This window comes from Austrofundulus limnaeus, unplaced genomic scaffold (genome assembly GCF_001266775.1).
Source record: "Austrofundulus limnaeus strain Quisiro unplaced genomic scaffold, Austrofundulus_limnaeus-1.0 Scaffold23, whole genome shotgun sequence".
Taxonomy (NCBI): domain Eukaryota; kingdom Metazoa; phylum Chordata; class Actinopteri; order Cyprinodontiformes; family Rivulidae; genus Austrofundulus; species Austrofundulus limnaeus.
The window spans coordinates 1108658-1123788 of NW_013952425.1; the positions used below are offsets into that span (position 1 = coordinate 1108658).

Below are 15131 nucleotides of genomic sequence, written 5' to 3' on the forward strand. Positions count from 1 at the left end.
TATAAGATATTGAAATTCTCAGGAAATAAACACTGGATGTACATCTACAACTGATTAGCTGTTAGAATCAAATTGACTCGAGATGGCTGCCTCAGCCAATCAACTTACAGACAAAAAGGCCAAAGGCTGTCAGTTTCACAGACCTTGAGTTCAAATTTGGTTTAATGGCTGATAGTCATCCTCAACTCATACTCTGAGCAATAAAATATCACATTAAAAAAAACTTAGCATGCAAATCAGCACGTGATATTTATCACGATACCACACATACAGGGAGATGGAGAAGCTCAGGAACAAGCTGCTGAAGAAAGGAGTACTTTATAGTTCAATGGGTTGTAAAAATAAAAAAGTGGCAGTTAATTTCCAAAAAGAAAGATATATGAACTGTGTTATGAGGCAGTCAAAACTTGACTACCTTTTTAGTTAAAATACTGATTTATCRCAACAAAAGCTTATGTGGTGCAACACTGAAGTGTTTGCTTCTAGTATTTAGTATCAGGCCTGTAGTGAGCTCCCAGTGGTCATATAAACATAAAACTCACTCTCCTTACTCCAGTCTATTTCCTGTGTTGTTGGCGTGACAGCGTTTAAAATTCTTCAGCTCTGTCAGCATCAAAGAAACCAATCACCATTAAGTTAGGACTAAGATGGTCCCAATATTCAGTCWTTGTGCTAAAATGAGCAAAAATAGACTTATTAGACTAAAATTAGTTCTAAGTGCTTCCACTTGACTCCAGCTTTAGAGGTCAAGTATAGAYGTGTCCCAGCTTCATCTGCATCTCAACATTCTGCTGGTTTTATGAGTTGAGCCGGCGTCTCTGTTGGTTACTGTTCAGCGGAAGGTCATAAATGGCCGATTTATGTCTAGAGTGCATCCAGGAATGCTGATGCTCCTGTCACGGAGCCGAGATACTGTCTGCTCTGACTCATATTTAATGGAAACTGTAAAGTCCACAACTCCGTGTCTGCAGCCGCACACTTTACAGCGTGTGTGCTCACACAGAGCGAGAGTTAACATCCTCTAGCTGAAAAATATATTCGAGATATATTTTCAGCTGAAAGCTGAAAGCTGAAAATATATATTGAATRGCATAATGTGACAGATAAGGCTGTAAATTTGCTCCTTAGAAAAGCAGTTCTTTTCCCCCTACTTTCAGCATCTTACATCACACACACCAGATCTAATTTAAGGTCTGAGTGCACAGAGCGAACCGCTGGCACCAAAATTAATTGTCATTGKAAGAAACTAAAGGACTTCATTTGCTTGTAGTTTTCCAGTGGTGTCTGAACTTCTGCTGTTATACCTGTTTGTTGACAAAATACATATCACCTGCTGACTTTCATGTCAACAATTTTGTTGCAGATCATTTCATGAGTTTTGGTCAAATCTTGTAAATAAACTTACTCATGCGATATTGTAAAATATGTGTTAGCATTAAGAGAATGTGTTGAATTTAATTCCTTTACCATCACCCTAAAATTTAGCTCCAGTTGTTTGTGGTTAGTAATGTAGGTGTCTGGTTGCTGAGCTACAGTGATCACCTTCAATGCGATTGACCTCAAAAGTTAATAAATTGTAGATTCAAATTAAGTGATTATTTTGTGAGAGTTCTGTTTCAGGGGAAAAACCATTATCTCAACACTTGAAATAAAATGCATGACTTCTAAACACCGTCTCTCTCATAAAAACTACACCTCCAAGTTCATTAACAGTAGCTACACCATGCTACATCAATTAGCATCTATTTTTTTCTGCTCTGCCTTCACGTTTGTTATCTGGACTTCCAAACCACCATTGTTAAGATATGGGCATTTTAATTGTGGGAGACATGAGGTTCATTAGCATAGCTTCTTAGGTGGCCATGGCCGTGTTTCTCTAAATCATTAAGCTAATTATACAAGCTAATTAATCAGTATGCTTGGAATTGGGTGTGGGGGGTGAGCAGGCTTGGCTGTCTTTGTTGGCTTGCATAATGAAGGGAGGCCATTTTTAGATGGGAAACGAAGGAAGGGGAGGGAGAGAGAAACTTTGATCTCCCAAGTAAACATATGAGTTTTGCATATCAAGAGCTTTGGCAAAGTAGAAAAATATGAGATGGAAAAATGCAAATGCTGGAAAAACTTCCCATTTGTAGAGCTTTGTAGATACAGAACAGTGCCAAGGGGCAGCAGTTGGTCAGGGAAGGTGTCAGAGTCCAAAATCTGTCATTTTTTCCACTCTGAACATCACAAAGACTCAAGATGTGTCAGTTATTTGTGTCGCTGTGGCATTTGAATTTAGCATTTAGTGTTTTACTGATCTCTTCATGCTAAATTACACAATCAGGTCTGACAAAATCCTGGTGATTATCAAAACCTGCAGGATTGTCAGTGGACACGATTAAATCAAGTATTCTTGCCTTCATGCACAGATTAGAATCAGGACTATGGTAGATGGTATGGTAACCTCTATTGAAAAACCAAGTTGTCCTTTTGTGCGTTTGAATGAATGAATGATAATTTATTGATCCCAAGGGGAAATTACAGATTGTCTATTAAAGTTTTTCATGACACGCTGAACAAAATTTCATGCAACTAAACATCAACAATTGTTTAACATTTTAAGATGATACAATGAAATTCTTCTAARGAACTTCAAAACACAAAAACTGTAACATCTCATTGAAATGTCTAAATGTGGAGCTCATATTTGGTTTGGTAGTAACTGCGAGTCATCCTCAAAACATACTCCGAGGGCTAACGGCTAACATTAGAACTTGTGCTTGAAAATTGTCAGCCCTGTTTGATTCGTCTTCATATTTTATATCTGTATGCTCTAATAGGGACCAGTAGTTCCAGTAGAACAGTGTGGAGATGATGTCAGCGTGTGTGGAGATGTCTATTTTTAGTAGTGTTCATTATGCACAATGAAAAATAACCTGCTTGAAATACAAAAGCATCTTAGCAGAGTGCTGTGTTGTGAGTGTGTGCGTGTGTACACGTGTGTCTTCCTCTCAGTGTGTGGACATAGTTTTATGCTATGTTTATGAGGACATTTTGTTGCTGTATGAACATTTGCCAGGTAGACATAGTGGAAAAATCCCATTTGTAGGTCAGGGGTTAAGGTTAGGGCTAGTGTCTGAACTTGAGACTAGCTTTAGAGTTGTGTATGTACCTGTGAGGTTAGGTTTAGGGTCAGGTNCTGCGAGTCATCCTCAAAACATACTCCGAGGGCTAACGGCTAACATTAGAACTTGTGCTTGAAAATTGTCAGCCCTGTTTGATTCGTCTTCATATTTTATATCTGTATGCTCTAATAGGGACCAGTAGTTCCAGTAGAACAGTGTGGAGATGATGTCAGCGTGTGTGGAGATGTCTATTTTTAGTAGTGTTCATTATGCACAATGAAAAATAACCTGCTTGAAATACAAAAGCATCTTAGCAGAGTGCTGTGTTGTGAGTGTGTGCGTGTGTACACGTGTGTCTTCCTCTCAGTGTGTGGACATAGTTTTATGCTATGTTTATGAGGACATTTTGTTGCTGTATGAACATTTGCCAGGTAGACATAGTGGAAAAATCCCATTTGTAGGTCAGGGGTTAAGGTTAGGGCTAGTGTCTGAACTTGAGACTAGCTTTAGAGTTGTGTATGTACCTGTGAGGTTAGGTTTAGGGTCAGGTSTCAGGTTTAGGCAATAGAAATGCCTGGTAAAATGGTTGTCAATGCAAAGTCCTTAAGAGGATAGAAGAACAAATATGTGTCTGTGTGTGAGWGAGAGACAGAGAGAGAGATCTGTCTTTGACGTGGAGACAAAGATGAAATTCACTAAAGTCTGATAAATCTTGACCTCTTCCCTTTCTTTTTTTTTCTTGCAGGGGAAATCTGAGGAGCTCTCTTCTGTTTTCACTCTGGTCCGAAGCAGCAGTCGGCATTGTTTGTTTCGATATCTGGGTAAGATCCCCAACAAATAAATCTAAATTGAGTTGGTCAGTGTAACACTTCCATCAATAGAACTCCGCTGCTGAGCAAAATCCTTTTTTTCACCGAACAAATGTCAATTCCTCAGACRGTATGAAAAGGGTAAACGTGAAGCTGCAGAAATCAAATCAAGGGTCAAACAACTAAATGTTGTTAGTATGGACTAAAGGACAGGGAGCGTACATGTCAACATGATCTAATGATCAGTCACAGTCAATCTGGACTCTGTCTTGTRTTTGATTCGATTCAGTTTTCCAGATTAACAAGCAAGCTTGTTTTCCTCTCTCAACTTTAGTGAATGATGATGTGCAAATTGTGCAGCAGGAAAAAAAACAGAACTTACCTTTTACTTAGATTACAATCATGGATTTTGTAATTGGACTTAAATTCTTGTAAGATATTGATACYGAATTACAACACAACTACAGCAAGCTAATGGTGCCATCTGGAGTACAAAATTCACCGCTGCTGCTGCTGTGAATGTGTGTTCTCACCACACTGTGGAGACGATGCACCCACTCACACCTCTAACAGCGTTTAGCTGGAGGACTGACAGGTGCTGTCAGCACTTTGTGGCAGCTTGTGCATWCGTGCAAACACACTAAGATTGCAGCAGGGATCATTTCTGAGGAAAAYCAGCACTGAGCCAACACAACTGGTGACCTCGATGTGGGCGGGCTCAATTTTTGCTCATCCGTTGTGTCAAAATAATGTTGCTGGATCTAATTATCCTGTTTGCCCGACTGTGTAGTCACATAAAATGCTGAACTGGAAGGAGATTGATTGGGGTTTTTTTCTGTGACATATGTTGTTTTGCTTGGCCCAATAATAGAACAGTTTAACATTCAAACACATTAAAGTAAAAAAAAAAAAAAATCAGCTATTGCCTGTAGTTAGGGCTGTGTATTGGCAAGAATTTGATATGATACATATCATGACACTGGGGTCACACTACAATATATTTTGATATATTGCCATTTTTAGCTCCAAATATTCTATGTTTAAAAACAAATTAAAGTATACAAATTATGTTATACATGTATTTTATATGTTTCATATTTTTTTTTTTGTGTTTTCAATTGTTAGGCCAAATGTGCCATTAAATAATTTAATACAACTATAATATTAATTGTAAAAAAAATATGATCACCCACCACACTGACATTATATCTTGTGCTTAATTCAGTAAATGGGCCATATGAAGCTGCTGCAGTCTGTGTTACTGTCAGCTTTGAAGGTCTCATCAGCTCAGATTAGACCATCGGTACTTAGTGCTAACATTGGCTACGTTCACACTGCAGGTCTTAATGCTCAGTTCTGATTTTTTTGAAAAAAATCCTATCTTTTGGTGTGAACATTCACATTGCATTTTAAATGCAACCTGCATCAGACTCCAGTGTGGACCCTACACAGCACTGATGTGACCTGTATGTGCAGTAAAGATGTGACTTCTCATTCAGCCGGCTTGTTTGTTTACAGAGCTAGCATGGATGCTATTTTTAGTACATCGAATCTGAAGCTGTTGTTTAATCTCAGAGCTGATTAAATAATTATCTGACGTGCTTGTTTAGTTCAATATTTATATCTGAACCTGCCTCTGATTGGATGCTCTGGTGAAGCATTTTATTTTTGGAACGAAGCAACGAGCTGGATATAAAGTATCGAACGAGTAACTTTAGGATCGATACGCTCTGCGACCCAAGCTGGACATCGTTATTATCATACTATCTACATGGAAAATTAAAAGTAAAAAGACAAATGGACTTGTGTTTTGGAGCTGTAAACACATGGAGCTATGGATTTAAACAGCGAGACTTGAGGTTAGTGTCTTATCGGTCCTTCGGCCCCTCCTCCTGATGAAAAAGTCAGATGTAATGTGACATGAGCGTCCACACTGCAGTCGCTTTGAAAACATCAGATATGTATTCAGTTTAGAACCACATACTGAAACGGCCTGGGTCGGATTTGAAAAAAATCGGATTTTTCACGTTCGGACAGTCATAAAAAATCAAATATGGGTCAGATGGGGCAAAAAAATCTGATTTGAGTCGCATTTAGTACCTGCAGTGTGAACGTAGCCATTAACTCACAGTGCTAACGTTAGAGCTAGCATTATMCTATGGTCCTTGGAGTGGAGGAGCCAAATGGCAGGTTTATTTCTGCTAACTAGCSATTGGAGGCTAAAATGCAACACAAGCAAGAGTCGCTGGTGAAAGTTTACATTTTAAGTCTGAATTAAAAATCAGTTTAGCACTTTAGAGAATCAATGCAGTATTAGGAAATTAAATATTGTGATTTTTCAGTGYATTGATTTTTTTATACACCCCTAGTAGTTAAATACTGTATATCCCAAGGGTCTTATGTGGCTCAATACACCTTCTTATGAAGTACCAYTTTGGCATTTTTTTKGKWAAAWTKKKRWTTWWTWMAAAAAATGGTACCAATGAAAGAGCCCATAACTTTTGTGGTTATGTACTAAAAATAAGCACCTCTTCCATAAAAGGCACCACTGTGCTGGCCACCAATGTGCCTTACTTTTAATCAGTAGCATGATCAGCTGTGGCCTGACTTTTTATAAAAGTGTCTTTAATAATTGGCTTACTGATCAATCGGTCTACTTTTGACTCAAAGCTCCACTCACAAGTTCACAGGTCCATAGATCCTAAGAGACCATAAATGGAAGAATTCAAAATGTCTTATTATTTTCAGCGTACCAGTGTTCCAGCTGGGATCATTAAAAGTGCAGTTCATGTCCTCTGGAACTGGAGTGAAGTTACCCTCTATCACATTGGTGTTTTTCAGATCAATGAACATAGTGCCGTGGTTCCAACACCGCCACCCCCTAGCCCCTGGAGGACTTTGGGGGGGTGCAGGCAGCTGTAATTGGAGCGTTTGTGTTGCTGTGAGCTACTGTTCCCCGGGCAAGGGCCCAGCAAACACCAGAACATTCTCGCATGTCCAGAGGATTTCCTATGAACTTATCAGAGAAAGTGTTTTATCAAATCATGGATGAGCTGTTTCTTCCTATTGAGTTGTGGTGGTCCTTTGCTTTAATTTCTGCCTCCCWCATGGAGACTGAAGTGATTCATTGCTTTTTTTTTTTTTTACCCCAAAGATTCCACACATTACAGGACGCTGTGTGGGAACCACAGAGCATTTCTGAAAATTGATTGGAGGCACCAGTGGCAAATGTGATTTAAAGTTGAGATGACAGCGACAATATAACTCTTGTGGAAAGGGCAGTGGGGGAAAAATGTTAAAGTGCAGATGAGTGAGTTGGATTAGCAACAAGATTGATTTTGTGACAAAAATATTGTAAATGACAGCAGCAGCAAAGTGTGTTGGAATGTGTATGGGACACTTGAATTACCTTTTTGTAAAAAAAAAAACAAAAAAAAAAAAACATTGAGGCCATAAATTTAGGTTGAGTGTGCAGTTTCTTTTAAAAAAGGAGAAAGTAAGTGATGATATTTAAATTAAGTTTTACTGCATTTTACCAAAAATATGCACATCAAGGTAGTCCTGTCAGGCAGAGTTTTGCTTTAAGCAGCAGATTTTTATGCAGTAAAAGGTTACCTGGCTTAGCGTTACAGTCTGGGTACAAAACTAAAATAAAATTTTAAAGGCTAATTCATAATACAGCACAATAGCTTATTCAGATGTTTGTTTTTGTCTCACTCCCATTTCTGCTTTTTGCATTTTGAAGCTCTACTTAGAAACTTCTTAAGATCAAACAGTGCAAAATGGAAATTATTGCCATTTTTCAACTGGTCATAAAAATTTGATCAGGAGTATCAGCTTGGACACTACCCCTTTAAGGCCATTTATATATATATATATATATATATATATATAAACCAGCTAAGGCCATATTAGCTTGGGCGCTAATGCTTTGAGGCCATATGAATTGACACGGGCGCTAACGCAAAAGTGAACAGGCTAGATAGTTTGCTTGCAGCCTCGCACTGTAACACCTAGTAAACGTCATCTTTGTGGTGTTAATAAAATGTTGCCGTCTATGTGACAACATAATTTTTCAAATTTATAAAAACAAAACAGTCTACAGAATTTTTAACATCTGTATTTTACAGTGGATGTAAATGTTTATCAAATGATGTCTAATGTTACAACTAGTCGGGGTTCACTTTTAAAGTTGGCTTCTATTCTGAGATAGCTTTATWTTATATTAAGGATTAAATGTGTTTAATCTTTTGTTAGTTAAAGTCAGCTCAGTGTTTGATTACTAACCTTGGGTGTGTGGTTTGACCTAACTAACTACTGGTCCATCCTGCTCCTTTGAAAGGTTACACCACCTGATTTAACTGTGTTTCTCCACACTCATCAAAATTGATGTACTACTTTTTTAGTTTTTGGCCAGCACTGTGTCAATGTGAGAGCACATGTAGGGCAGGCTGGGTCCTGGGTGATTTATTACACCGCTTGAAGGGATTTTTACTTTCATAAGGTCACAAGAARCATGTCAGGCAGGAATGGTACACCATTTTATTTGGCCCTGCTGGCAATAGGAAGGCATGCCAGAACAGTTAAAACGTTTCAGTTTCAGTTCCACAACTACACTCCCTGAACACATAACAATGCCACAAAGGAGCAATTTTTTGATAAGATTTTAACACCCAAAGTGGAAGGAAATGGCATGCAAATAAGAAAAAAATATATAAAATAGTTTAAAGCAAATTAAAGACAGACAATTTTATTGTAACACTAATGCATCCGTTGATAATAATTGACTAATCCTTTGATGCAGCTTGATTAAAAACAAATAGTTTTAGTAAAATGCAAGCTATGTTTAAGTGATTTTGTTTTGATGTATTATTTAAATTTAATCAGACCCTGTTTAACTTTTTTATTGTTTTTTTTTTTTTCAGGTCGGGGGCAAATTGGGCAGTAATTGTCAGGTGTGTCGGCGAGGTGAAACTGCAGCAGTTGGCAGCATGGTGGCGCCTGCATGAACCCAAGTGTGGAGCCTCATTTCTCGGTGAGTCAGATTTGTCATTTTTCAGTTTGGCTTCAACTGTTATTTTATGTGTGGGGCTGAGTTAWTTCACTGYTTACTGTTGATTACTTAAAGCAGAGATTCCCACAGTGAGGTGGGGGGGGGGGGGTGTATCAAACACCCGTGTGGCCCGCAAAGGGGGGTACTCCTATTTTTTACTTTACATGAACATTGTTTCTTATATCAATGGTAAACTTTAATTTTATGATTAAAACAACAAAATAAATTTAAAAGGTGAAAGATAACATTGTCCTACGCCTGATCTGTCGGCTTTAAGTAACTGAGCAATTTAGTTAAATAGCAAAGTATTAATGTCKGAAAATAAGCTGCTTTAAAGTCAGAATCAACCATAAACTAAATCTGTCATCATGCAGCTACTCACTAGAAACTCATCAATGAGTAAAACTTTATTAGTTTTACTTTTAATCTTTCTATAATTATTTCAGATTTAGTCAGTCACACACTTAGTTCTTATCAGTGTTTAAAAGAGGACATGTTAAAACACTGTTTAGTCAAAGATAAACATGAAATATCAAAGTTCATTAACTGGCCCTTCGAGGGCCACCATAACGCTCATGTGGCCCTCGGTGAAAATGAGTTTGACACCCCTGTTCTATGGGCACTGCTAGCATAATGGACATGTTTTTTGATGGGGCTCCCATGTAAACACAAATAAGTAAAGATTGAAAAGGTTTGGTCAACAAATCTTTATTTTTATGTTGTTCACATTTTTTAAACCCATTTTATACGGAGAGGCATTTTTTGAAAAATAAATAAAAATAAAAAAATTACAGCAATGTTGAATGTTGTCACACAGTAAAATACTATTACACTTTAAGAAGTGACATTATGTTGTTTTTTTAAAGAGGTAGATTTTTGTTTCAGCCTGTATTTTTTATTTTTATTTTTTTGTTTTATTTGTATTAGTTCGGTTGTTCAAAATAAGGTTGAGTTATCAAATGAACTGCAAAATAAAATATATTTCCGTCTGGTTGAGTACTGTGTGTTACCAAGGTAGGGGGCACAAACATTGTTTTGTATAAACCAAAGAGCCCAGCAGAAACAGTTTGGAAACCACTGACCTAAAGTAATATTTATGGTGCTGTAAACTTAATGTTTGCTGTTGATTAGTTGGTTTATATCTCTCAAAAATGCTTTAAAAATGTGGGAAAGAGTTTGTTGCTGCATAGGTGTTGTTAAACACTCTTAGCATAACGATATTAAGATTTTTGGAATTTTGTTTGTAATGAAAGCTTTTTTGGGGATGAGAAAATAAATGAATAATGACACATGACAGAGTGAAATAATGAAATAAMGGACTAACAAAAAAGAAAGGTTTGATGGCCATGTTTGAACTGAAACACTTAAAGTAAAATTYGTTAGTTTATAAAAACTGACACCTGCATTTTATTAGTTATCATCACACCTGTCTTCACTCAGTAATCACTCTCCTCTGTTTACCCATTCAGTACTAAAGCCTCAAACATCAGCTGTACTGTGATCAGGAGCAAATTGTTTGTGTTATTTCCCAGACTGAGACAGTCTGAAATACCAACACTTTACTCTGAGAGGAGGGAAAAACCCTGACCTGAGCATCTGCGGTGATGTAGCTGAGGAAATCCATTCGGTTGGATATAAATATTGCACAGCGAGTACACCGGGGGGCTTTTTGGCCGATAAATTATTACGTAGTCCAGTGGCTTGAAGCCAGTCTAGGAGTGAATCTCGCTCGGCTTCGCCCTGCTATAAGCTGCGGCCGGGGAATTGTGGTTATAGGCGGCGCACGTATAACTGTCAATGATACCAGGAATCCATCAGGGTCGCCCCAAATGTTGTGGTATCCGTACAGAGTCAGCAACAGTTAGCTTACAAAAAAAAAAAAAAGTACGGGAGTAAGATCTGCCTGGGTAAAAAACAAAAAAAGGAAAYGGATGTTATTTTTACTGCCTGCTGATACAGAGAACAAGTGCTGTGGTGAGTGTGTTCTTTTGTCTCAACTGCTACATGGATTTTAATAAAACTTCTAATATAATCTTTGAATATACAACTACAGGTGATTAACCTGAGAGTAGCTGAGTTATTGTCACACATTATCAAAGCTGGCATGATGTCATCTGCAGCACTCACAGGTCTGCACAGAGTGGGGGAAACCACACAACATGCCCACCTGGTCACTTTAATATTGAATGAAATACTGTATTTTCTCTCTGGATGTTTATGTGAGAAGTAGATACTATTTTCCCCACTGAGGAATTCCTCCTATTTTTGCCCAAACCAACATGTCAGCCTCCTCCTACAACACGGTCACGTTACAAAGTACCTGGCTGTTTGACTTTAAAGGCACAGTGTGTAGGAWTTTGTCAATTCTTTTAGCCGAAATTGAGATAATCACTAATGACAATAATAAAAAACATGTCTAATCATTGCAGACAAAGACCATGTTTTATCATTTTTACCTTATAAAAAGCTGTTTATATCTCCATGGTCGCAGGTCGCCACTACAGGCAGCCACCATCTTGCACCGCCATCTTGTCTACGAAGGCTCATGAAGGACAAACTGCGGTGCCGGCATCAAAAACGGTTTTAGTTGTAATACTATAAATGTAATATTTGTTGTCTGTCATTGTAGCTGGGATAATTTTACTTATTAAAGCTCATAATCTTACCACTTGAAACATCACTAGCCCTGAAGCTGCTGGTAGACATCGCGGTTGGAATTATCAAAGGTTTTTGACACCTGAGAGACACCGTAGCAACTCCTTTGTGTTTGGAAGCGGGTGGTGGGGGTGGGGGGAGGACCAGGGAGGATGATTCAACCACTCAACCACTAGATGTCGCTGAAAACAACAAATCCTACACACTGTGCCTTTAAGAGTCTAGGAGCACTGGAAATTTGTAAAATTTTGACCTGAAAAGCAGCAGGATATATGCCTGAATGCCTGGCTTTCATTTAAGTACTGCATTGTATTTGGGCTTTATTTATTTATTTATTTATTTATTTATTTATTTATTTACTTTTGTAAATGAAAGCAGGGCTGTGTGCTAAAAGAGCATACCAAATAAAATAGAGAACAATCTGTAGCTTTTTCTATAAAGAGCAAATGTAGAATAATAATGAAGRAGTCATTGAATCTACATCAATAGAAAAAATGATGTGAAATTAATTCACCTTGCAAGTTTTTTTTATTCCCCAAGTCGATTTTCATTTGCATGCGATAATCGTGTAACTCAACAGAGCATGAAGTTAATAGTTAATACAACTGATTAACAGCAACACAATGAGAATGAAAGAAGATCAAAATAAGCATCTAAATGGGAAAAGAACTTCTGCTCGGTGCGCCACATTGTTACACTGAAGAAATGCCAGGCAGGTTGGGGGTCTTTTGGTGATTAGTGAGGAGGGGGGGGCATAATCTCCAGACTTGCTGACATATTTCTTTTGAAAAGCGGCTGTCTGAAAAAGACAGATATGCTTCGGGAAAATGGATGCAATCTGTGTGTCAGGTCAGATAGCAGCTCGCCATTTCCCAGAATAAGTCTGCTAAGCCACAAACACACAGGATTAGGTGCTGAAGTACGGGGGCAGAGAACATTGGGAAATTTAAAAAAAAACATGAAAAAAGACAATTTTAAATGATTAGCGACAACATGAGATAACCTCTAAATTACTTATTTAGAAGAGAGTAYGTGCTGCTACACCGTGGGAAGGCTGGGTTTCATTTAGCAGCTGCAGCAAAGCTACTCATTTTACACAGATTTAAGTTGAAATAAGCATAGACATTTCATTTTATTTATTCAGCAAATACTTTKGCGAGCTGCATTTAATGAACAGCGTGRACTTAAACAGGGAAGGGGAAATTAAWAAGTGATGCAAATTTTGTGATAAATGATAAAAGCAGTCTGGGCTCTTGTGCACTGTAAGCAACCAGCATTACATAAGAYGTGCACATACCTGCAATGAGGGATCTGTTAAAGGTTGAGCATGGCTCTCAGTATACATCACACCAAATTTTAGTTCAGTTTTTATTAAATTATCAGAGTTGTAGCCAATTTGTGTTTTAAGATCGGTTGTTGTGGCCATCTTGAAATGGTTGTTCTCCAAACGTTAGCTGACGTTATTTAGCTTCAATTGAGTTTACTCCAAATGTACATCCATCTTACTGGTTATTTTTTGAAGAGGCTCATTAAAATTGGTTCCGTGGTTCATAAGATATTTTGTTAACAAACAACCAAACATWTACAAAAACAGGCAATTGCTTGTTTTCCTCCTTGTCGATGTCGACAGGCAGTAAACATGCCTGGAGTGGCATCCAAATAAATACAAACCCCCTGTCAAATGCAACAAAACGATACCAGGGTTACATAAATTTTTAATATTAATTATTCACATCAATTTTTTTAACCAGTTTAGTCCTCTGCATGACTGATATCTCTTAAAAAAATATGTCACTTTGTTTTAATCAGTTGCCATATTTGCAGAGACACTTTTAAATGTTAAAAATTTAAACATTCCAGGATTCAAATGCTATTTTATAATTCATACATTTRTTTTTAGGTTTTTGGTCAAAGCTTTTTTAAGATTATTTTCAGTATGATTTAACCACAAGATGGTGCTCTGTGTCACTGCATGGCTTTAAAAGCCTCCACTARAAGAGTCCGTCTGAGGCAGAGCTTTCAAAAATGACAAATTCAGTTTCACTTAAAGCCTGTAAAGTGATAGTTGTTGTTTCCACCAACCTTTGAGCTGTTTTTGCACAAAATCAAGARTGTTTCTGCATTATATTCAAAAGCTTCCATTTRTTCAGTTCTCCCCRATGTTTATGTGTGTGTAATAAGAATGGGTGTTTTAACTGCAAGTTCCTAGTCTGTGTATTCACTGACGATGGCAATAAAACTGATTCTGATAGTAAAATTTAGGAATATCTTAAAATGTCATGATTTTCTCTTTTTACGGCACTAATGGAGCTTTACTGACACAGTCGCAGTATTAAAAAATGCACATGGGTACATGTTAGACTGGGATGCCATCAAACTGTTTGGATTGAAATAATGGTTAACTCCAGTAGATGGCAGTCTGTAAATACAGAATCTTCTCCTGCACACCCAGAGTTTGTCCTGAGAGAGGGCCTCTTCTCATCAGGAGAGGTGAACTTCTCCGTGCAGTGTGGCAACTGGACCTGGATGAAAAGTGGAAAAGTAAAGAAACCTTTTTATGCTTTATGTGATAAATTGCTGAAGCTGTTCGGATGCTAAATTTGCTGTGTGGATGGAATAAAACGAATCTTTCCTTCCTCGTATACCTCTCAGTCGYTCGTCTCTCACAGTTTTACACAGCCAAATGGTGTCACCATTCAACACACACACACACACCACTTCGCCATCTGTCTGTGCAGCGGCCCATGTCTCTTGCACTGGGAGCAGTTGGGGAGCAAAGAGAGCGAAAAGTGTCTCTTGGCTCTTGGGTGTCGAATCCCTCTTCTTCTTCGTCTTTCTCCCCCGCCGCGTTGTTGTCTATCAAACGGCCTCGCAACGTCGCTCCGTCTGCCGATGGGTTCTCYCCCACCATTGTGTCACCTAATATACACTTTCACAGTCACCAATGCGTGTTTTGTTCATTAACTACACTGCCATTTTTTCCACACAAGTGTTGGAGCTCAGCAGGAGGAAAGATAAACAAGCTCCAATAGCTAATTTATTAAAAGTCTCCAAACCACAGATGGCACCGTTACAGGCTTCATTTTTTTATTTATTTATTTTTTAATTTCTAGAAAAAGAACAGTGTGGAAATTGTGGATATTATTTGTCAATATTATTCCTGGCGAAGTCATAAAGAAGCAAACTAGAACAGAACAAAAAACAAAAACCGAATTATTTTTCACCTAAATAAGCAAATAAAATTCACAAGAAATGCATAGGAATCAGGTTTCAAGAGTTGTTTTTTTGACTCGACAATATTTCAGTTTTGAGAAAAGCTTTGCGAGCAGCTCAAACGCATCAGCCTCTCTTCAGTCTCCTCCATATAGACAGCAAGTAAAAGTGCCTTCATAAGGGGGCCGTTTGCAGCCGAAGTGATAAGAAATGGCACCTATCAGCAAAGCGTCTGGAAGCTGCATATAACCATAACTGTGTGTGTGTGTGTGTGTGTACATGTGTGTGTGTACA

The 15131-nt window shown here is 38.0% G+C and overlaps 1 protein-coding gene across 31 annotated transcripts in view; it reads left to right on the forward strand.

The window, feature by feature from the left end:
* Positions 1-15131, forward strand: part of LOC106514844 (protein tyrosine phosphatase receptor type D) — a 469094-nt gene that overhangs the window by 176918 nt on the left and 277045 nt on the right. For all 31 annotated transcript variants that reach the window (XM_014004324.1, XM_014004325.1, XM_014004323.1 and 28 more), the window contains exons 5-6: positions 3853-3928; positions 8842-8951. The gene's annotated coding sequence lies outside the window, so the exon portion shown is untranslated. The remainder of the gene's footprint in view (positions 1-3852; positions 3929-8841; positions 8952-15131) is intronic.